The sequence below is a fragment of the Sebastes fasciatus genome, chromosome 8, assembly GCF_043250625.1.
Source record: "Sebastes fasciatus isolate fSebFas1 chromosome 8, fSebFas1.pri, whole genome shotgun sequence".
Lineage (NCBI taxonomy): Eukaryota > Metazoa > Chordata > Actinopteri > Perciformes > Sebastidae > Sebastes > Sebastes fasciatus.
In genome coordinates, this window is record NC_133802.1 from 33,337,672 (window position 1) to 33,362,576 (window position 24,905).

General features: G+C 42.5%; 1 protein-coding gene across 12 annotated transcripts in view; it reads left to right on the plus strand.

The window, feature by feature from the left end:
* kazna (kazrin, periplakin interacting protein a) overlaps positions 1–24,905 on the plus strand; it is a 238,267-nt gene that overhangs the window by 79,474 nt on the left and 133,888 nt on the right. The gene's annotated exons all lie outside the window — the stretch shown is intronic.

Genomic DNA, 24,905 nt, shown 5'->3' on the forward strand with positions numbered 1-24,905 from the left:
CATTTGCATTCATCCCAGCGAGTGCAAAAGTTAAGGAATAAATGGGAGTACTTCATGTATTAGAGGTATATCCTCACAGTAGTTTCTAAAACACACACTATCCAGCTTCCACATCTCGTTCTCTCTCAAACAATCTTCCACCTTGTCTATCCTCTGAACTCACTAGTATCCTCATGTGGTAGTTCACGAGCTTCCCCTTGGATTTAAATGGACTACATTTAGCTTTTGCTGTGGCGCTATGGGGCTGCTTATATAGAGAAATGCTGAGCAGCCATAAAAACTGGCTCACAACTTCTGCCTGTGGCCCCGATTCATGCCGTTCTCATTTTCTCTTCGTGTATGGGAGAGAGTGTCACGTCCAGCTCCTCTCTGGAAATTGGAAGAGTGAATGAGAAGAAGCCCATTCTAATGCCGCCATATATTTCTTTTTGCTAGAGGTATTTTTCGAGGTGTCTTTAATTTTTTACTTTTGTAAAGTTTTCAGTAATGGTTGTCGTGAACAAGAAGCTTTTTATTCAAATTGTGTGAGATTTAGAATGAACTGCTTCCTACAGCCTATTTCATAGAGTTAAAGAACTCCATCTGTAGTCTCCAGTTTGTGTGTGACTCACATTGTCAAACCACAATTACGCACGCTAGATCCACTGTGGTTACCTGGATTAGATCTGGCACAACCAACACGGAGCAGACGTCAGCGCTGTCGGTTTAATCTTTGGTGTATGCGGTGCAAATCAACGGGAGTGTGAGAGATGGTGACGTTCCTCAGGATGCATGCATTAGAGGTACAGTAGGCCTGTATTAAATGGACTCTGTTGTCATGGAGACGCCTCAGTTGTCATGACACGATCAGCAGTTCAGTCACTGCCTTTAAGCCCTGCTAAATATACATTAAAATGCAAATGAAATGTTCATGTTCTCATTCTTTTCAATGAAAGGTGAGTTTATCATGCTGTAATAGCATCCATCTTCATTGCCTTGGTTAAACTATTTCCCTCCCTGATACAGACAAAACAATGGCAGCGTTGTGTAATTCTTTCACTGTTTAATTATCCTGTATAAGGACATACTGTTGTGCATTAACGCTGATTCAACCAGCCAATGCTCTCTGCATAACAACGTCTTTTCTCAACATCAACTGCTGTTTTCTGTAAACTATTTAACTCATGCCAACTGTATGCACGTTGGCTTATGTACGTATAGTGTCTGTGTCAACTTGAAATGATGTCATCAGGACACATCACATATTAGTGATCTGCTACGTCAAAATAAAATCCTTCACCAAGAGAAAAAGCGAATAAACAACTATGTGTCTAATGTAATTGGTGTAACAAAAGGATCTTTCAGTCTATTATACAGTCATAGTATATAAACATGTGGAATAATCTTTATAATGGAAAAGAGCTCTGCTGAATGGGAATAATCCTTGAGGGTTTCATGCTCACCATGGATTGTTTTGTGCCTTTTTATGTTTCATAGTAAAGTGACAACAGAGAGAGAAGGATAGAAGGATGACATGCAACTATAGACTGTATATAAGAAGTGGACGTAGTCACCGTGATGTCACCCATTGGTTTGTGGACTGCCGTTTTGAATCCCTCGAATTTGGCATTTTGGCCGTCACCATCTTGTTTTTTTACAACCAGAACGAGACACGAGAGGATGGAGTAAAGCACAACCAAATGCTGAATAAGACATTTTTAGATGACCAAAATGTTACAATTAACTTTCATGAACTGAAAACACGCTGTGAAAGGGTTAAAGTTGTAAGATGCCAATTACAAGGTAGCCCCGCCCTAAAGCATCCCCTGCTTTATGGTCTATTTAACTCTAAATGGGACCATCATTTACTAAATGAACATTATGCTGTATTGAAGAAGACTTGAAACTAGAGATTGAGACCATAAACTCATGTTTACAATGTTTACTGAGGTAATAAATCAAGAGAGAAGTAGACTCATTTTCTCATAGACTTCTATACAATCAGACTTCTTTTTGCAACCAGAGGAGTCGCCCCCTGCTGGTTGTTAGAAAGAATGCAGGTTTAAGGCTTCACTTTTCAGACCCGGAGGTTGCCCTCTGCATGCAACACAGATCCCTCGCTGGATTCAAACCAGGACATGGTGGTTACATGTTTACTTGTGCTAAATTTTGCATACAACTAATGCTTTAGACAGCTTTCAGAAGTTGTAAAACCTTTTGGTCAGCTACTCTTTTGGATTCTTTTCCCCAGAGAAACGGTGACAAGTTGAAGCAAGCAGTGTAAATTGACCTACTTGATATATTTTCTAGTGTTTAGCAACCTTGTTTAGCACTACTGCTCTCCCACACTTAGCTGAATGTCACTGACTTTTGAGCTTATTTGGGTCCGAGTGTGAAAATATGCTGATACTGTTTTTGGATAAAGCATTGGGTATTTTTCTGCAGCTGATTGTATTCTTACCACCTCTCTTGAGGGATGATAATGTTTGTTTATTCAGCATCCAAAGGTTATGAGAGGAGAAGGTCAGCTCTATTACGTTTAATGACTCAGCCATTCTTGTAGTTGAGAGTGTTTGAGCCCGGCGTGGTTTGTTCAAGCATTCGGTACATTACCGCCTCAACACAAAGGGCATGCGTTTCTATCTGAACCTCATCAGAACGTTTTACACCATGTCTGGGTAATCATTTGAGTTAAACACAGATTTTATCCTCGCGATAATTAAAAATACGAAAAATATATTAATCTTCAAGGAGGGGGTTATCCAGAAGATCAAGAATGAGTTAGGCCTATTATATCATTTAGCATGGAGGATTTGCTGTCTCTATACATCATTAATGAGCAGACAAACTCTGCATGTTAAAACGCTACTGAGGCTATATTGGTGGTGTTCTGTAATTCTGTTCACGAAAAGCCTCCCTGGCCATTGACATTAGATATTAAACAGAATTAAGAATATCGGGAGGCTATTTGCTTTAAAAGTAGCTCCATTAGAGTTGAAGTAGACATGACAAGACTACTCATGCTTTAATACTATTAGCCAAGGCTCGAATCGGAATGAAAAAACGTGCCCGTTCTCTAGACCAGCATCTGCACAGCATGTCGTAGTGGGTGTTATTATGTGGTTTAACCTCTATTTCACGAGCACCTTAAAGTAGGACAGCTCACGCCTCTCTCAGAACGGCCCCCACCTGCAGCCTCCAGGTCGATGGCCGGCCATTCATCAATACAGCAGGACTTTGAAAGCGAGAGGCTAAGCTTTTCTCCACCAGCTGTGTGGCAGAACCCACTGGCATCTAAAGCCGCCCACACATGATCAGCGATAAAATCTCTCTGCGCTGGCTGTGCCGTTGTTTCCCTACGGGGAGAGCGACTCCGCTTGACAAGGCGGAAGTGCTACCCTAGGCTTGACGCACCGCTCCAAATTGCCACCGAGCGCTGCGCTCAAATTATTGACGCTGACCTTTCAAAGCACAACCAATGAGATAACAGCTGTAACTGTTGTTGTTGCCTAGAAATAGGGGTGTAACGGTACACAAAATTGACAGTTCGGTTAGGTACGTACCTCGGTTTTTGGGTCACATTTCGTTACGTTTTTGGTACAATACGGAAAACAAAGAGAATGCTAGTTCAACTCCCCGCATGGACCAAGACTGGTAGCTGGAGAGGTGCCAGTTCACCTCCTGGGCACTGATGGGGTTGCCCTTGGCTAAGGGCGTTTTTAGACCTGTAGTTTGTTTGCTCTGGTCCGAATCAGGGACCAAATTGTTACCATGTTGCATAGTGCCTCGAGTTTGTCTTGTGTTCACACAGCATCATTTACAAGCGGACCAAAAGTTTGGTGAGCAAAGAAACTGCTCTCTAATTGGTCAGAAAAAGCTGCCTACTGCTCCTGCTACAAGGATGGGTTAAATGCAGTTGGGCGTTTCAGGGAAATTACTGTGATTACAATTTTGATGTGGCTCCCATCATTCTGTGCACAGCGTTAACATGGAATTGTCAGTATATTAGAGAGACACTACTCGCACCGTGAATGCTTCATTAACAGCGAGAAGAGCTTGGACATTTGTACTCCTGCAGTGTGCAGCATGCACACGTGCATACACCCACACATGTGACATGGACTCCTAATTCCTACTTTAACAATCACCTATATATATATATATATATATATGTACAGCTCTCACTAACGGCTACTGTACATGGAACATGCTGCGATCATTTTTGTTCCACATCTAGTTTCTTCAACACGTAGATCTGTCTTCCCAGCGCTGTTTATGTATCTGCTAAATTGTTTTTACATTTAATTTCCAAGTCAATATAAAATAAATACAAATGCAGATTGTCTCTCCTCAAAGGCACAACTGTTTCAGACTCACCGTTGATTCCTAGCTTGAATATAGGAAATAAAGACAAGATTTGCATAATTTGGGAAGACGCTTTTATATCTCAGCCATTTGAAAATGTCAACAGGCTTTCACATAATGTTCTACCCTCTTCAATTAGGCTAATGTATGCAAAAAGGGGTCTTTAGTATGGATTCTTTTCCAGCGTTGCTTCAAATGTCACTGCTTTCTTGGTAAGAGTACGATTTGAGTGCTTTTATATTATACTGCACATATCAATAGCCACAATATATTGCATTGAATAAATCATCATTATTTCAGTATATATTATTCAGTTATTTATAGCATTTGAAACAAACATCTACTATAAATATAATTGATTATGAATGTGACTACCTCAAATATGTAATGCATGAAAACACAGGGCCACATTTTTGGAATCCAAGCCGTGCGTTTTCTTTTATATGCTTTGTTTTATTTTGTTTGCTTAAATTTCTGAACACATCTCCAGATGCCAAAGCACTGAACATTTGATCACTGCCTCTGCTGCATCAAGCCCGAGGGAAAAAAAAAATATCATTGTCTTCTTTTATTGTTAAGTTGCGGTCCTGTCAAAAAAATCCCAGCAGAGTCATCCGAGTGTAGAATGTCCTCACATAGATTACAGGTTTTTGCCACGAATTGCATTTCCGGCTGTCTTTTGTCTGATCAGACGACGCCTGGAAAACCTGACATTTTGCAACAGACCCTTTCACACTCCCCCTTTCACTGATTTGATGAAGAAGGATAGGTGTAAAGCTGCCGTCACTCAGAGAGGCATTCGGTGTAGAATGCCAGCTGGGTGAGTGAAAAACAAAGAAACAAAAAGACAGGAAAGATGTAACAGGGGTAGTGCAGTCATAAAAGAACTGCAATGAATTACCTCAAGCTGTGAAAACGGCACCAAATCTCATTAGTGTTTTTTTTTGTAGATGGAGATGGCTTTTTGAGTTCCTCTCTGTCTACGGCAATGAGAAACTTAATGGCTTGTGTGAGGCAAAATGATAGTCCTCAGGTTTCATGTTTATAGCACGTTTTATGGACATTTATTTGACAAAGTTACCCAACAGATGGTTACTCATCAAAGCGGTCCTCAAAAGTGCAACGAAAATTGGAAACACCACAGCCGCCTTTGGCAAACTTCACTAGAGCTCCTCTGCTGGCGTCGACTGCAGCAACTTTCCTAATGAATTCCAAGTTTAGAAGTAACACACCGCCCACGTGAGGTTGTATTTCAAACGGAACGACCCGTGTCGGTATAATTAATAAGGCTGAAACCCGAACATGTGGTTGAAGGAAGTAATTACTTGCCTATAAAGCATGTTAATGATGAGTGATGTTAGTCTGTAACCATATGCTTAAAGGTCATTCATTTACATACACATGTAGTCATCAAGCGACTGAGGGAACCTTGTGAATTAGATTGATTGCAATGTAGTATAAAGTTAATACATCACGTGCTGCCTCTTATGCGTATGTTCACCATATTCTGGGTGTGTATTCATAGCGCTGCCACACACACACACACACACACACACACACGCACACGCCTCTTTGTGGCCTTGTCGTAAGTTATTGAGCGGAGGAGGAAAGTGTTTTCCAGACAGTCATCTGCTATCAGCAGGCCTTGACACACTAGCAGTGTCTTTATTTGACATTATAACTCTAATTAACTCGCTCCTCCACTACCACACATATTTATTCTCTACCTGAATAGACAATTTGATGCCCTTCGTAGCATTGGGGTAGGTCAGGTCTGTAGTGCATATTTGATGTTTTGGGTTGGTCACAGTATGCATTAATGAGTTCGGGTGGCTCTCGGGTATGTAAATGAGCGTTGCCCTCTGTCCTTCAGCCCTGCCTTTTCCTGAAAACTGATGCTAACAGTACTCTCACGCACAGCGGCAGATGGCGTGAGCGAGTGTAACCGGTGACATTGCGCATATTCAGATGCCATGAAGTGCAAATGCTGAGCTGTGTCATGCAAAACTGTGGAAGTAGAGGGCGAGAAAGAAAGAGGGGAGCGTGAATTGTACTTTTCCAACAGAAAGACATTTCAGAGAGGATCCGGATTATTCTGTAGCTCCATGAAGGTGACAGTCCGGCGTAATGGATTGTGCACCATGTGGATAGACTACTGTGAACAATGATTAAAACTCTCATTAGTTTGATGGACAGCTTCATTAGCGGGTGATGGTGGGTGGTGGGCATCATTGTTTTTATACTGCATCCACTAAGACCTCCCATTAGTCTCTAGATGGCCTTCATTTGATGTATTTGCCACCGGGCCCAGCTCAAACATATCACAACTAACTTGTTCCTCCAGATAATGTGCACGACAATCATTGTATCGTTGCCAGTGATCCAGTGATCATAAATGACATGAAATGAGAAATTAAGGCAGCTGGATCCAGCCAAGTCTACACTGCAATTACATGGGATGGGAGTCTGGTGTAGAAATGTGCACAGGGGAGGCTGATAGGTCTGCTCTGTCGCTCCAGAGAATGGCTCCTAATAGGCTGAGATAGGAGATGAGGAAAGCGTGTGCTCGTCAGGCACGGAGCCCCCCAGTGGTTTCTGAATGATGTGATGTGACGGGGACCGGGGAGGCGGGGGAGGGTCCTCTGCGGGGCCTCCTAAGATTTTGTCAGCAATTATTCACAATGAAGTGCAGTCGGACGATCGACCGTGGCAGCGGCAATGATGAATGGACATTTCCTCTCTTCATCTCACATTTCTGGAAGTGGTAGATTGACGTGAGGTGTTTTGCCTATTTCTGTGCTCTGTTCCGTGTCAGTGAGGCCGATGCCGTGTGGTGTACGTGTGTTTGATCGTTACAAAGTGCTGCGGCGCTGTGCGGAGACGGTGTGACTCTTGACGTCATCCTTCTACTTTATGTCTCTGCAGGTCTCATTGTAAAGTGTTCAGAAAGTATTTGTAGTATTATGTTTTCAAAAAAGGACTTTATTTGATTGTTAGGCTTAAATATTCAATATCGATATGTATTAGGGATGCTAATTTTGAAAAAAATTCTGAACCGATAACCGACCCTCGTTAAAGATTATTAACCCTTAACAATTATTAACCGTTAACAGACAAGATTAGTGCCTCGCATGCAGCAGTGCTCCGGCTGCAGTGTAGGAGCACAACAGACAACCCGAGTCTCCAGTTCACCGTCAGGAGAGTAGCAGCCACGATGCTGCGTTCACTGTCTCCAGTTCACCGTCAGGAGAGTAGCAGCCACGATGCTGCGTTCACTGTCTCCAGTTCACCGTCAGGAGAGTAGCAGCCAAAGATGCTGCGTTCACTGTCTCCAGTTCACCGTCAGGAGAGTAGCAGCCAAAGATGCTGCGTTCACTGTCTCCAGTTCACCGTCAGGAGAGTAGCAGCCACGATGCTGCGTTCACTGTCTCCAGTTCACCGTCAGGAGAGTAGCAGCCACGATGCTGCGTTCACTGTCTCCAGTTCACCGTCAGGAGAGTAGCAGCCACGATGCTGCGTTCACTGTCTCCAGTTCACCGTCCGGGAGCTTTAACTTAGCAGCCACGATGCTGCGTGTAGTGTCGTGGACATGCAGCCACTTTCCCAGTAAAAGTCTCCACCGCACATTTAGTTCAGTTTAGCAGGTTGTCAGCTGTGTGTCTGCCCGGCGCAACGTTAGCGAGTGTCCGACAGACCGTGTGTATGTTTGTGCTACGTTAGCAGCTCTTGCATTGCTGGTGGCTTCGTGTTCGCCGCCGCCACACACACATACAATCTGTCAGCGCAGCGTAACTTTAACGAGTAACCGACAGACCGTGTGTGTGTGTTGCAGTGGTGAGTGTGAGGTTGTCGGTGGTTTTATTTCTGTGAACGTAGCTGTAGCAGTGTGTACAGTTTATTTGTCGGTAAATAAATGCTACAACTCCTCTGCTCAAGCGAGCTCGAGAGACCGGAGTCAACTTCCTGTATCCTGCAGGTGGGCTGTCAAGGTGGACCAGCTTTTCTCCTTAAAGTGACGGGCCGCTCCTCTGAGCCGCTCAGCTTTTTAATTAATTATTAACATTTCTTTTAGCCGTTTTTACCGATAGCGTTAATAGGTTACAATGCTTAATGGCGGTTAAACGGTTAACTATTATTAACATCCCTAATACGTATCTATACTTTGATATTTTTGACAACACTAGTTTCATGAATGACATTTCAATGCAGAGCAATGTTCATCTTCTACTCGTACAACATGGTGTTAATTTTAGATCCTAGCTCGGGGGTACATGATGTGTGCAACCCAAGCTGAAACGGGTATTTTGGGTGTAAGTATAGCCGAATAGAATTTCTGCATAGCTCTGCAGAGGTGCCTCTGAGCATTTTCAGACATATGTACTGGTCCTAGGTCGGATTTCTTCTTTGCACACATCCCACTGCGACCGTTTAGGAGCTGACAAATAGAGCGGGATCTCGGATCAGTGATTCTGTAAAGCCTCTAACTTGTGTGTCAAACCGCTTCCACCAGCTCACGAGGACCAGTCAAGGGAGCTGCGAGAGTGTTTCAAACATTGTTTTTGCAAGACGTTGCCTTGAAATTGCTACATCGCTCTTTGAAAAGGGCACAGGATGTTATGTTCTTGGGCTAAAACCAATGACGTTGAATGTTTAAAGTCAAGGATCAGTGGGAGTGTGGAGGTACTCATGTACAGCAGACACTAACGCAGCTACTCAAGTATTAAACACTCCCCTCCACCTCCCACCATTTGTACTTGACATGCTGCCTGGAATGACGCCCTTAAATCTTGTTGATGGTTTTGAGTCTGGATACGTTCACGATTGAGGAATGCCAATAACAGTTTCCTCCCTCTGTTGATGCTTTTTTTCTGTATTATAGGTACTTAATCATGTTGGCTTAGCATGGCTTTACGTCCTGTCATTGTTGAGGTCACAAGAGAGCTTTTGGGATTGTAGTTGTCTGATAGTACTTTCTTGCCTCTACTCGATGCCAGATATTTTGTAGGCGTCACTCTTTCTTTGGCTGTGATCACATTTGACACCTGTGCTTGAACCAAATATGCAGCTGTGACTGCTGCTAGTGACAGAGAGCCAGAGGTCAACGGGCACAGACGCATTACATCATCGTTGTTATTGCTATGCAACACGAGGTTTGATAACAAGCTATCCAATAGCCTTTTTCCATTCACATGGGCTGGCTTGGCTCGGCTCGGCTCGGAGCGTCAGCACAGCACGGCAGGGATTTGCAGCTCCGTTACAACACGGCTGTGAAATAGATGGATAAACACATTACGTATAAATTCTTCACAATAAATGTCCCCCGTTATTTTCCTATTTAAAAAGCTTTTATTATGAAGCAGCAAAATCAGGAAATGTTCATCAGCCGCAACTTAACACGACTCCAACAGCTGAAAGCGAAACAATAAAATATCTGAAAGTACAAACAGGGACGCAGGAAAGAAACTAAACTTCAAACCACAGAGATTCGGTTAGAAGCTACAAAAGTACTGAGAGCTGAACACACACGACGTCTTTCCTTCTGGTCTCCTGCACAGACATGAGTTGAATCTCGCAGCACGCTTGTTTTAGGGGGTCGTCGTGGGTTGGACGCAGCCACCGAGACGTCACCGCAACGCGCTTTGAGGCGGGTCGAGTGCACTTTGGCCCGACACCGGAGAAGGTCCATGCCTGGCACAACTCGGCGCGCTAAAACTGGTAATGGGAACGCAAATCAGCGCTCCGTGGTTTGACCCGGCACGGCCAAAAGTGCCAATGGAAAAGCCCTACAAGTTGCATTAGCTAGCTTAGTTGAAATAACAAAGGAGGTTGAGGAGGTTGAAAATAAGAGAAAGTTAGTGACTGGCTAGTGTTTGTGGAAACATGATGTGGCGTGACTAAGAAGAGAGCGCCTTCACTGTTTTATTATCTTGTCCAACAGCTGCCAATGTAACGCCCGTTTCAAAGTTTACACATGATAAATCAAAGCTAAATTTGAGACATTTTCTGCTTGTAGATCCCAGGAGTGCACCCCTAACGCAACGCAATGCGTCATTGGTTAGGAAGATACAGTAATTAACACGATAATAACACGTTAACGCAAATTTGTTTTAATGAATTAACGCAATTTGCATTTTGTTAGGTTGTAGCGGGATCACAACCCAAGGTTTTCGGTTGGGTTTTAAAGCTAGAATGAATGAAGATACTGGCATCATATGAAACTAGAAAACCTAAAGAATCCATCGGTACCAGCCATGTCATACTAGCTTGTCGCTAAGGAGGCTAAATAACACTCCAAACGTAGCTACATTTTGGCGAGGAATAACTGGAATAGCCATTTTCAAAAGGGTCCCTTGACTCTCTGACCTCCAGATATGTGAATGTAAATGGGTTCTCCATGCTGTTGTGTTGTTAATTGATTTCTAATAATAAATAGATACATATATTTGTATAAAACGAGCATATTTGCCCACTCCCATGTTGATAAGAGGATTAAATACTTGACAAATCTCCTTTTATTTTGAACAGATAAGGGCAGATTCACAGATTCACAAAACTGCTTTTCTGTTTATCTTTTTCTAATCATCTTACGTCTCGGTTTTTCTTCTAATTATCACATCAACAATCAGCATCCACAGACACAATGCTGTTTGTTCAAGTCAGTTAGTCTGGCCTGGCCGTTGTGAATATGAGTTATCGTTCAGTCTACATTTGTCCATCTATCAGCACGCAGGCTGTCCGGCCAGCTGGTGCCTGCTGGGTTGGAGAGGCAGATTGGGAAAGCCTGGATGTCACAGTGGGGGCAGGTGGGCCCCGCCATCAGGTACCGTAATGCCCACTGGCACAGACGGGGCCGTCTCCGAGCCGCGCGGTGGGGACGGGACATGTGTGGGGCGGAGGAGAGAGGGAGGCATCTTGAGCCGTGTGTATGCCAACCCTGACAAATTGGATAAAGCCTCCAGTGGGATAGGAAGGGCAGTGCCAGTGTGAGGCTGACATATGAAGAGGACTGGCACAGTGGGTGGAGTGGGCAGAGAGTGGGAGGGGGGTCCGTGAGGGTGGCGGAGAGCAGATGTGTGTGTCAACACAACCCTGGCATCACGCTGAAGGAGAGGGAGCATTACTTATGTTAATGGACGTAAACAGACGGATACACACATACACAGAGAAATAAGTGATGTGTCTGTATGTGTGTGTGTGTCGTGTCCTGCGTGTATGAGAGAGAGAGAGAGAGAGAGAGAGAGAGAGAGAGAGAGAGAGAGAGAGAGAGAGAGAGAGGACCTGCCCTTCTATAACGAGGCCAAAAAAAATACTGCCTCTGGTGCTATTCCACACATACACAATGTCTGTCTGGGGATGCTCTTCATCCTCTACCTCATTAGTTTTTTCACGTGTCATAAACCACATTTTTTTGCCTTTCTGCTCCTATTACCTCGTATGAAAAATGAATTGGAAGTCATATTTTATCTGCTGATGCATTTGTGCTTTGAACAGACCCACAGACTTTCTTGCAGTGTCAGGTCAGCTGCAGTGTTTGTGCCGTCAGAATAACAGACCACACAGTGAACTGAAGGTAGTGGAAGTGTTATTTTAACTGCATTGCTGTAGAATAAGGATGCAAAATGTAAGAACTTTCCTTAATCGATCATTGGTAACACTCAACCATCACTCAATCGATTAATCGTAATTAAAAAACATAAAAGTTGTGCATATACCAAACAATACTGAATGCGTTTTTTTCCTCAATCAAAGCCTTATTTCCACAGTAACATATTCTCTGACAGCGCTGCATAGCCTACGAAACATATAAAGATAAGTTCGGCGTGGCCACGTCCATCGCCTATCCTACTACTGTCTACTGATGTCTAGAATGTAACTATGTTTTGTTTATATTTCAGATCTTTATTTGTAGTAGATGGATTAAATTTCACATGCTCAAACTGTTATTGTCAATTAAAGCTGAAGTAGGCGAGATTGGAGCAAATATGATTAAAACAAGTTATTTTTATAAAACAGTCGCTATATGGTGACAGTAGTACATGAAACAGTAACCTGACAAAAATCATGTTCCTCTGTGTCCTCCGGTGTTCCTAACGGCATCTGCAAGATTTCACAGACCGGAGGAAAACAAGCAGTAAGAGCTGATCTGAGGTCTGCCGTCTATGAGAGCCGTCTGTCAATCACTCGCGAACTCCGACCAAACGGTGAAACTAGGCAGCGCTGATCAAATATGAATCATTAATCTGTTACTGTAATGCCTATTTCTCTCCTCAGATGTTTTCAGAATCATCTTGTAGTGTACTGTTTAGCTGTAAAATGAGAAAGTTTGTGACGCCGCCGCCATTGTGAAATCTGGTGAAGGAACGCCAAGTTCCGGTCACATGACCGGAGCACAGCCAATAAGAACGCTCTCTCAATGAAATGACCTGTGATTGGTCAAAGTCTCCCGTCACGGGCTAAAGCCTGAAAACAGAGCCATGAGGAGCAGAAGTCTAGTTATCTCTCAGAACACTTGAATTACAATATGCTGAAAGGTTATTATGGAATATTTCCCCAAAGATGCCAAAAACATTCTGCCTACTGCAGCTTTAATCATGAACATCCCTACTATAGAAACATGCTTGTGAAAGGCAACACTAAATTGCCTAAATGTGATGCAATTCAATTAGTGTTATGCTCTTTTTAAATTGTATATACGGTGAAAACAGTCATGTCATGCTGACATGCAAAACCATATATTTACTTCAGAATACAAGTGGTCCTAGGCTAAACTAGATACTCCAACTAGATTCTGTTGTAAACTCTCCTTTTGGTAATATTTTTTTGTGTGTAGGTTTACCATAAGTTACAACGATGACTCTCAAATTTGTACTCAGCTCACTCATGCTCTGTTATCACCGGACAATCAAGCATTAAAGTACACTTCTGGTACCGGTAAAAACAGGTGGCTAACAGTCAGTTAGATTGCAGGTGTGTATATTGCATCATTACATCAGACCTCCATTAGCAAGCTGAAGCAAAATTGCTCATTTACACAAAACTAAAGCTGTTACACATTTCTTCACAGTTGGTTTCACCTCAGAAAAAAGTGGGGATTCACTCAAATGTTTCTCCTGAGTTGCAGAAACTAACCTTTTCTTGTCAGTCCTGTCAGGTTTCGTTCATTCAAACTGATTTGACAACAAAATAAAAAAGTCTGGTTCTCGGTAGCGTTGTTGGCAGACGGAGAACTGTATTCGCCTTAACCCACTTAAGGGGTCTGTCCTGTCATCGTCTTTCATTTTATTGATCGGAATAATGCTGCAACGACCGACACCGTAGCTCGCTGTAGTGCTGCGTTCGTTATGTAATGAGGACATTAAACAGTAAGTTAGAAGATATTAGATGATATGTTGAAAGCAATCAGAAGACTCTCTGCATTGCTAATTGAATTTAACTGCCATTGATTAACTGAACTGCTGGTCTGAGGCAGCGTATCATGATGCAGGCAATATGAATGGCCTCTAAGACTCAACAAGCAGGGGTGTTAGTTTAGGGTCGATGCGTCATTGAGCCCAGACACGACCCTTAACTGTGGACCACATGACCTCCAAGCTGAGGATGTGATGTCCTCCTCATTAGAAAGTGATCAATGCGTCACCGTCCCTGTTTAAGGCCCATTGAATGTTTATCAGCAGGAAGCTAGGCAGATGCCTGATCAATAGGGGGGACAAGGGAAAAGGAACAGAAGAGTCACGACTACCAAATGTTTCTTTTGTAAGCAGTCACCCAAAGAAAGTCCCTGACCTTCTCTATTTGATCCGTTGTTTACAAGAGCCAAGAGACGTAAATTGGTTCACATTTTTTTGGTGTTGATTTATTTGAGATGTCATTTTAACTTTATTTCTGATGTTTTCTTGTCTTATTGATTTTCTATCCTTTTTATGCTTTCTGCGTTTTTAGATTTGCAAACTCGTATATGTGAACTATAGATTTGATCAGTATTATTGGACCGTAATACTGTGAAACTAGTGGTGTAACGCAGTGGTTCTCAACCAGGGGTCTGGGGACCACCAGGGGTCCTTGAGGGAGTTCCAGGGGCTTCCCAGAAAAATGGGGAATAGTTTATTTTCACTATTTAATTCACTATAGTGAATAAGTGAGTGATGTGAGTAAGAGTCATAACAGTGAGTATTCCTTCACAGTTATCTCCTCAACTCTAGTTAACAACTATAGAATTCTGGTCTTAATCATATCTAACAACCAACATATTTTCAGATGGAGGTCCCTGAAGCAAAATCTGTCCCTGACCTAATGTGTATCAATTTAGGGATCACACGAAAAACACGGAAAAGGTTGAGAAGCACTGGTGTAACGGACCGTAGTTGATCCGTGATCTGACCCGCACGGAATCACCGATACACGGTGAACAACAAATCCGTGTTGAAATCGGCAGGATGAGAGTTAATCAACGTCGGCAGCACTTGAGCAGCTAGCGTACGGAGATTCGTTACATACATTATGGCGCGTTCAGGCTCTATTCAGTAAAAACGATCAAGCAAAGGTAAATCCAAACGTTATCGTGATGTGTTCAAATGTAATCTTGAATCAAAACCGTGATATGATCTGAACCGTGAGATTTGTTATCCGTTGCACTCCTATGTGAACCTGTGGAGGTATAGCAGGGTTCATTATAAACACCAGTTATATAATGATTACTTTACTCATTGCTGAGATTTCTGGCGTTCTGAATTGTACATTCTGGCCCATCCTGTTGTAAACAAACCCCCGGCATTGTTGCATTTTCAACTTCTCAAAGAGGGAGGATGGTGCTACCAGTGTGTGACTGCCGTTGTTACACCTTTTTTTATTCTGAAGTCAAATTAGCTTCTGGTAAAAAAAAGTCTGCTCTCATTTGCAAGCTTTCTCGGTGTGTTGTAGATATTTTCTGTCCTTTACCTGACCTAATGGTAATCCATGGTTGCAGACAGACGGACCAAAAAGCTGTAAATTACTTACTTAAACATCAAGCCCTGAAAATCTCCCTCTTATTACAGAAACAGCCTCTAAAATGTTGTGGCAAGTCCTATTTGTATTACAGAAGTTGGTTCTTATCTGAGACATAACAAAGAGACAGGTACCGCCGGCTGCTCTGTCAGTCTAGAAGTAGTTATGGCTCTTCATCTCTTTGGAACGAAGAGGCTTTGTATGTATCTCCCATCCAAACAAGTCGAGTTCAGCCAGAGTTCAAAAAGAAGTTGAGAGGGAGAGCGAGATTCTCGACCCCCCCCCCCGACCCCCCCGTGTCAGTTACTCCCAACCTTTTGGGTCTTTACTCCTCTGGCAAGAGAAGTGTTTGGTTTGACAGCTGCGTTCTGTCAGAAATGACTCGCTTTCTGACCTCATCCCTTTCGATTTGAAAAAAAATTATTATACAAGAGAGAGCATGTGAGCGAGTTATAGTTTAGTTTGATTAAAGGTCCCATATCATGCTCATTTTCAAGTTCATTCTTATATTTTGTGTTTCTACTAGAACATGTTTACATGCTGTAATGTTAAAAAAAAACTTTATTTTCCTCATATTGTCTGCCTGAATATACCTGTATTTACCCTCTGTCTGAAATGCTCCGATTTAGTGCATTTCAACGGAATGGCAATGGAATTGCGTTGCTAGGCAACAGATTGGGTCCATGTTTACTTCCTGTCAGCTGATATTATTCCCATACACTGCAACAGGAAATAAATTGGGACACATTTAGAATGTTTATGTTTAAAACCGGGTAATGATCTATATATTGTATATTTGTGACATCACAAATGGACAGAAATCCTGACGGCTTGTTTCAAACGCACAATTTCTGAATACGGGTTGCTGTGTGTATTTCTCCATATATTGAGCGAACAGTATTTATAAAGCACTTAAACAAACTTTATAATATAAAAGACATGAAAATCTCACTTTTTACAATATGGGACCTTTAACAGTATGACCAACCATTCAGGATTGGACGCCCACCCCAACTAAAGATACAGATATCTTCTTCAAAAATAAACACATCAGTACGGCTTTCTGACAAACAAGGTTACCTGCAATGTCAATACTTTTGGGCCAAAATAAGAAATAAGCAAATAATGTGTTTTTTTTCTTTCTTTTGTCCTTAAATCTTAATTTGCAAAAAACATATAAACTCCATTTAAAAAAATATTTTTTTATAGGGTAGACACTTCTTTACATCTCCGCTATCGGTCGAGCAACAGCAGACTTCTGAGTATAAGGTGGGAAGGTCAGCCTAACATGTGAATGCAGGCTGCATTCACATCAGATCCGGCGGTGCAGCGATTTGCCGCAGGGTTGTGCCGTGGTGTGTGAGTGTCACTAATGGACCATTAACACCAAGTGACTTCATAACGATTAATGTATTTTGTTCCCTCATGGCTGGGTTGTACAGCTCTGGATCGCCGGTTACGAGGTTTTTTTATCAGTACGATTTTGTTTATCAGTACATGACTGAAAAACTAAACAATTAAAATGAACTTACATTATAATGAAGCCCAAGTCAGCAAACATTGTGGAGGGCAAAGTCATGAAAGTGTGAAGATCTTTACTTTTTATTTTTGAGCCACTTTTCACAGGCTGGTGATGCTTTGCTCATCTTATTCGGACTCAGTATGTTCTGCCTGTTGTCGTGTCTGGCTCCACTGATGTTAGCAAATCAGCATGACTTCATCACTAAAATGCAGAATCAGAATTAATGTTATAAGCAGCTGAGGGGCTGAACTCCTAATAGAAAGTTAAGTCTTGGTGGTTGGAGATTGTGCAGAGAATAACAGTTTTGTCATCCATGATGAAGCACAGTCTGACCATTGGAACGAGCCACAGGCCCCCAATCATCCTTTTGTCTGTTATTGGAGGGACAGTATGTTTTCTATGCTGCAATTTCAGAATGTCTGACCCAAGACACCACTCTGCAGTCCATCTCTTTCAAATGCATGTCATACGGTTCCTTGAAAGAAAGCTCGGAAAGCTCCAAGGGAAGTTGTTCTATTTCTCAGATGGTTGTGCAGCGCAGTGCAAAAACTGCAAAGCCTTACAGAACAAATGCCTCCACTTGGAAGACTTTGGTGTGGAAGCAGAGTGGAACTTCTTTGCAAATGTGAAGAAATGCTTTACAGTACAATCCACCTGACCAATGAAAAACCCATGTGATATACAGTAGTTTAAAACACCAACATATTATCAAGATTTAGGCAAGAAAAAGACCCCAGCATGATGAGTTGTTTCGTTGAGCATCTCATTGGGATTTTGTGGGCAGCAAGACTCAACGTCAGTTACTTCCACTTAAAGCTCACATGGACCTGATGTGTCTTGAGGCCCTTCAGAAAGGCTCATTGTTGCTTGTATGGATGCACACACGCCTGTACGTGCATTCTCACAGCCCTGCTGTGTTATGTTGCTTTGTGCGGTGAGTGATCCGTGTGTCGGCCCGCTCTGTGACCATTAATTGATGTGGCTTTCTGTGCAGACAGAATTGATTTCTGGTACAGGCCATAAAGCACAATGCTACAGCTTTTCACTGTCAGAATCTACAAGGCCATTACCTTGAAAGGAAGCTGATGCCACCGTTGAACAGATTCATGGATAATGTAATGGATATAGAAAAAAAAACGACTTTATTCCATGATAACATACCGGGCTTTAGTGCTACTGCCGCTGTGCCAACTCTATCTCCACTGTGCCAACTTAGTACTCTCGTATAGGTGTATATAATATATATAATGGATAGTAATCTTGCCATCTTGCTTCAGCCAGACACTCTAATTGGTTAAAGAAAAACTCCAGTGCACTTCATATTATGTTGGACTTCTGCTGTGCTAACTGGTTATGATGGAGATACCTGGATATATTTCTCTTTACCTTACCAATGGTGATGCATTCATAGCTGTCAGACTATACGTTAGTACATGTACCGGTCAGTTCATGAGTTGCTAACTGATGTAATGAAGTCCTAATAGAGTTCTCCAGGGATGACGTATGTTCGTAGGCCAACCAGGAAGTTGGCATCGCCCCAGTTCCCTCCACAAAAGGCCAATGGGATTTTTCCATTGGGTTTTGGGTTATTGCAGAAAAGAAGCTCTGCAAACATTTCTGATACTTACACGTTTTGTTCAGCAAGATAATCTCCTCAAATGAACACCACTTTTATGATTTTTGAAGCGTGAATGCAATCGGCAGAAGTAAAAAGATAACGTTAGGCTATAAACGAGCTACACCAAGGTCACATGAGACAAGGGAACAGGAAGTGCTAAGATGCTAACTCATTTCTGGGTGTTAGGACTCATTCCTGTTGCACTCTATGTCTTGAGGGATGTTCTTTTCCCAAAACTATCATTGCATTCATAATCACGGTAAAAAACAGTACTGTTGTTATAATAAAGAGTAGCTTTAGACTGCACAGTATCATGTTGAGGGTACGTGCTTGTATCTATGTTAGGATCCCTTTTATTACGTCTTGTTATTGTAAGAATATCCCTGAGATTGATGTCTGCGTGTATCTGTATCCAGAGCAGTAAGCTGCTTATATTAGAGTTTAAATCCTTTAGATCACCAAACAACATCTTGGCTCTCGTTCCACAATCCATAATCAGACCATTGACTCAAACTTTATTTGGATGCTCCAAAAAACCCACTGATGGATTGCCAAAACCCTCAACCTTATAATGTCCTATAATTCTGCAGCTTGTAATGCGATCAATGTTTTTCCCTTTGCATATCTTACTCCAGTGGATGGATGGATGGGCGGCTCTCGGTGGCGGGTGAAACGGCTTGTGAGGAGGAATAAAGTCTATCGCCTCGCAGACAATGGATCTTTGTCAGGAGTGATGTGCCGGTCTGTGCGGTGTCTGTCTCCCTCCCTCCCTCCACAAAATTGACTTACATTAGGCTTAGCACTCAGATATTGCTCTGCTGCTCAGGGTGTCAGGGAACTATTCTCTGGCTTATGCCGCACACCGTGATGCCAAAGTGTATCATTGACTACATTTACATGCACAAAACATTACGGTTGTTTGCCCTTATTCCAAAAATGATCATATTCCTACTGTTTACATGGCTAATGAAAATGAATATTCCACTAATATTCCTGTTTAAATGCAGCCGTGCATACTCCCATAAACATAACCAGTGGCGAACACACCTTCCTTCTTTCATTCCTTCAACCACGTTTTTTAAAAGGTCGACGTATTTGCACATATCCAAAAAAAGCTGTTGATATCCAAGTCTTTCGTAATGTTTGATGTGTTTCTCCTTATTCTCTTTTGGGCATGCATCACTGCAAACTGTTGGCTAGTTGGTTTGTGTACAACGCACAGAGCTGGTCCTAAACAGGCAAGAGACCGTGTGTCGAAATCTGCCGTTAAAAACTCCGACTGACCCTTTCCGCTCTGTGCTTCAATAACAGTTAAGCGAGCTTGGAACTCGGCAGAAACCTCGGTCAAGTTTCCGCGTTCCTGTTGGGTTATGCATGTAATTAGATATGCTATGTAAAGTCACATTACACTGGTGTCACAATCTTCCCTGACACATTACATTGTATATTGTCCCAGTTACTACGTGGAGGTTTTTCATTTTGTGTTGATTTTGGCGGTCCCTGTGCACACAAGTGGTAGTTTTTCTGAGCACCAGAGTCCCTTTAGAAAACCTCTCGCAGGGTCTGACAGTCTGTCCTGGTTCTGGTTCTGGTTCTCCAGTGCCTCCCTTCCCTCCAGCGGGCCTCAGCAATACAGCCTGGACCTTCAGCAGTATGGTGTCGGTGTTGGCTGCCAGCTTGGACCAGCGGAGCAGCGAGGCGAAGCTCTGCTCCTGGCCGGAGGAGCCTCCGCTGCTGCCGGGCTGTATACATGTCCAAAGAATACTCCTGAAACCTCAATAATATTTGAATATCCCACATGTCTAAATCAGAAAATGCTCCATTCGGAATAAAGCTTAATTCAGAATATCCAAAGGGAATAGGCTGTTTACATGTATCAAATTTGGAATATTGTCATATTGGGAATGATAGTGGCATACAAATATGCAAGTAAACATAGTCAGTGATTCATTAATACTCAGCCTCTTAGGGTGTTTTCATATTAGATATTAAGTCTTCAAATTAAGGTATCAAAAAATTAATTTTTTGGTATTTTCACTGAAACTCAGGCATCTTATCGGCACTATTAATGAAAACTCAGCCCCCACAGACTCAGTGTGGCTCAAGGTGTAGGATTCAGATGGAGCTATCTTACAATCTTTTCTCTATAATGACAATTCTTACAAACTGAAGCATCAGTGTAATATTACCGCAAGCCTGTCTCAAGAAAAGATTAATCATGAGAGTGTGTTTGAATAAACCTTGTCTAATATAACGGTCCGCTTTAAATGTCAATGTTGTTGAGTGTTGCCCCTGCTGGTCAATTCAGAGACATGGCGCTGCTCAGTGGAAGGAAGGTAAATATGGTGTAGTCATAAGAAATGGCCCCGTGGCTATGAAAGAGAAAATTGAATGGTGATCATGCAGCGGAAACAGCACAGGCAAGATGTCCAATTCTCCTCTGTGGAAGCTGTGACATAAGACATAAACCTTTGTGTTTGTTATTCCTGCTGCTCCTCTTATGTCATGTTATTACACTGGAGGATGATTTTACAACTACAGTGCAGTAGTTAGTGTCTATTGGCCTGACTTTACCGGATACCATTGTTTTTAACAATTTATATTTTTTAAATCATTCTGGAATATAGAAATATTCATGAAAATATTAGGTCTGTCAAAGTTAACGAGATAATTATGCAAATTCGTATTAGCACCACTAATTTCTTTAACGCATTAACCCAACTTGCGATTTTTAGATTGTAGCAGGCTCAGTTTTGAAGAGTGAAGGTATCATAAAAACCTTATGAATCCATCGGTACCAACCATGTCACACTAGCTTGTCATGAAGGAGGCTAAATAACGCTCCAAACTTACACTAAATTTTGTTGAGGAAAAACTGTCATGGCCATTATCAAAGGGGTCCCTTGACCTCTGACCTCCAGATATGTGAATGTAAATGGGTTCTCTGGGTACCCACGAGTCTCCCCTTTACAGACATGCCCACTTTATGATAATCACATGCAGTGTGGTTCAAATCATAGTCAAGTCATCACACTGACACACTGACAGCTGTTGAGTTTGCCATGTTATGATTTGAGCATATTGTTTTATGCTAAATGCAGTACCTGTGAGGGTTTACAATATGACAATGACATTATCTGTCATTGTTTTATGTTGTTAATTGATTTACAATAATAAATACATACATACATTTGCATAAAGCAAGCACAAGTATTAAATACTTAACAAATCTCCCTTTAAGGTACATTTTGAACGGTTTAAAAATGCGTATCACGATTAAATATTGTAACCGATTGACAGCCTTAGACAGTATATGTGTAAAACTTAGGCCTGTGAAGCCACCGCCCCAATAGAAATATAGATAATTTAAGATTCATTTTGATTCCTAAGTATAATGTACCACATAAAATACCCCCATACTGGCACGACCTTGTAGACTCCCTAACCTCTTGGCTCAAAGCTCTTTCTAGGCTGGCGAGGGCTTTGCCTTGATGCCCCAGATCAGAGCGTTGCTTGAGGATTAAAGTCACTTTCTAAGCGTTTGCCTCCAATCCAGCAATCGCAAGTTATCACAGCCACATGATCACACTATCAAAGCTCATGCCCACGCCTCAGCACAAGTCTGCGCCAGCCCTTTTAAGATGTTAACAGCTCCACGAAACGAAGAGCCCACGACCATGCAAGAAAAAAAAAAGCTCATCTGCGTCTTCTGGCTGTAGGTGTGCCTGACGGTATGTGGAAGCTCAGTGGAGATTTGTGAGTTTTCTCTGCTCATTAGGATTCTGCAGAGGCCGCCGAGCGAGGCTGAGATGAGAAGAGCTGATGAGAGGAGAGGCAGCGGAGGGGCCAAAAATAGATCAAACCAAACTGGAGTCCAGAGTACTGGTGGGCATGGAGAGGAAGGAATGTGGGCCCTGTAAGGCTGGACACGCTAAATTGAGCTGTCTGACTAGATTGTAGATAGAGAGGCGCCCAGGAGAAAGATAGCATAGCGAAGGAGCTAGCTCGCTAATGATGGGAAGTATTTAGGAATGCTGATAACAGTAAGAAGGGGTCTTGGTTGTGATTGGGAAGGATGAAGATTATAGAAAACCCTCAAGCTCCTCTCTTCTCTCACTCCATCTCTCTCCTCCCCGTTATCTCCTTTTTAGTTTTGCTGTTCTGACTGTGATTAGTGGAGAGATAAGAGGCTCATGATTCTTCTGCTTTCTGCTCCATTAGTCTGACTCACTTAATGCGGACGGTCTGCGGCCGAGTGGCCGTCCGGCCTCTCGCCTTCATCATCTTCCTTCTGTTTTATCGAGGCTTCTCGCTCCTCAGCCTTTCATCTGATGAACCGCACATCTCAGTGTTCTCTGTAGAGTGCATCTCAGTTTCTGGTGTGTTTGTGATGTGTTTGATTTTAGAGGAAGAGGTCATTAGCAGATGTTATAAGCTGGATTCTTTGAGTGCTCGAAACACAAAAGCATAGTTCATTTTCTGTCATAATTTATTTTATACTAGGGCTGTCAAAGTTAACACGATAATAACCCTTGACCTCTGACCTCCAGATCAGTGAATGTAAATGGGTTCTATGGGTACCCACGAGTCTCCCCTTTACAGACATGCCCACTTTATGATAATCACATGCAGTTTGGGGCAAGTCATAGTCAAGTCAGCACACTGACACACTAACAGCTGTTGTTGCCTGTTGGGCTGCAGTTTGCCATGTTATGATTGGAGCATATTGTTTTATGCTAAATGCAGTACCTGTGAGGGTTTCTGGACATTATCTGTTATTGTTTTGTGTTGTTAATTGATTTCCAATAATAAATATATTCATACGTTTGAATAAAGCAGCAGATTTGTCCACTCCCATGTTGATAAGAGGATTAAATACTTTATTAAATACATTTAGAACAGATAAAAAATTTATTTGCGATTAATTGTGATTAAATATTTTAATCGATTGGCCTTATTTTAAACATTTTAGTATGAGCTGTGCATCCAATCTCCAAATAAGATAATTCTAGCTCTTTGAAAGTGTGACCCCTCAGTTCACCGTCCCACTCCGTCTCTCTGCCGTCCTCCCCGTCTCTCCAAACAGACCATTAGCACCGCGCCGGCCGTTCTGGAGCTCTGTGGACGGACGACATTTAAGAAACATCGCCTTTAGTCATTCCTCTTCTTCCTCCTCTTGTCGGTTAACCTTTCTATCTCCCTGTTTTCCTCCCTCTACATTCTCATTTCTCACTTCTCTCTTTCTCTCATTTGCAGTCCTTTCCTCCGGTCCTGCTGTGACTTGCAGTTTCATTCAGGCAATTTATTATTATTTTTTTTTTGTCCTCCGTCTTTTAGCTCTGTCTCTGTTTGTCTCTCTCTCTCTCTCTCTCTCTCTCTCTCCTTTGTATTTCTGCGGATCCATGAGTGGAAATAGAGCAAATAGAGCGAGGCAGCGAGGTAGAACCCACTACCTCATCTGGTAATGAGCCTGGAAAGTTCCCAGTCAAAAGTACACGGTCTCCATGGAGACTGAGGTGAAGTTGCTGGCACTGCCTGCGTCTGGTGTCTTTGAAGGCCTCGGCTAGAGTAAACAATGCCAAGGTCACCGCTCCTAGGGGTCTGTTTCAGCATCTGCGACCACAAAGACACACCGCAGTCTTTGAGGACGTGGTTGTGGGTCGTGGGAGCTTGTTTTTCATCCATGGACCTTTTCATTAGACTCACTAGACCACCCTCACTGTGACCTGCCACCCAACTCACTTTGTTTTTACTTGAACCTCTAACTTACCATCCATACTTTTTCCCTAGTTCCAGAGTGAACTTTTGAAAACCTCTTTTATATCCAAGGCAAAGATGAATAGCTCTCCAATAATATCTCCATACAGCCTCAGTCCAGCATATTTAATGTGAACTTGTTCCTTTATCGGATGTAGCTTTAAGGTTCCTATTTAGTCATATTTTCTCGCACTGTGTTGTTGTTTATTGTGCTATTGAATGCCCTCTTTGTCCTTCTGCAGCCTGCTGTTGTCTCTCCTCTCTGCTACCCACCCACCCCCACCCCCACCCTTGGGCCACCTTCATTTATTGTTCAATTTAATTATTAATGTTCTTAATTCTAGACGAGGGAACAAAGCTGCGATGTCGTTTATTTATGCCTTTGAGCTCTGAGTCATTCACTCTCTCCCTTCCACAGTTGCCGCTGCAGAGTCACAAGTCATTACTAGTTGGCTAATTACATTCAGAGGCACCTGCCCACACACAAAGCACAGACGGGTGGTTCAGTCACATTTCATTATCAAGGCTGCCTCTCTTGCACTGTGAGCTCTGTGTAAACTTTAGGTCATATCTAGAACTGGTGTGTGTGTGTGTTGGAAATATCACAATGTAGACTAAACAGAAATAAACAAGCCACCGGTTGTAAATCTGCACAAAACCATCGCAACATAATCACACGTG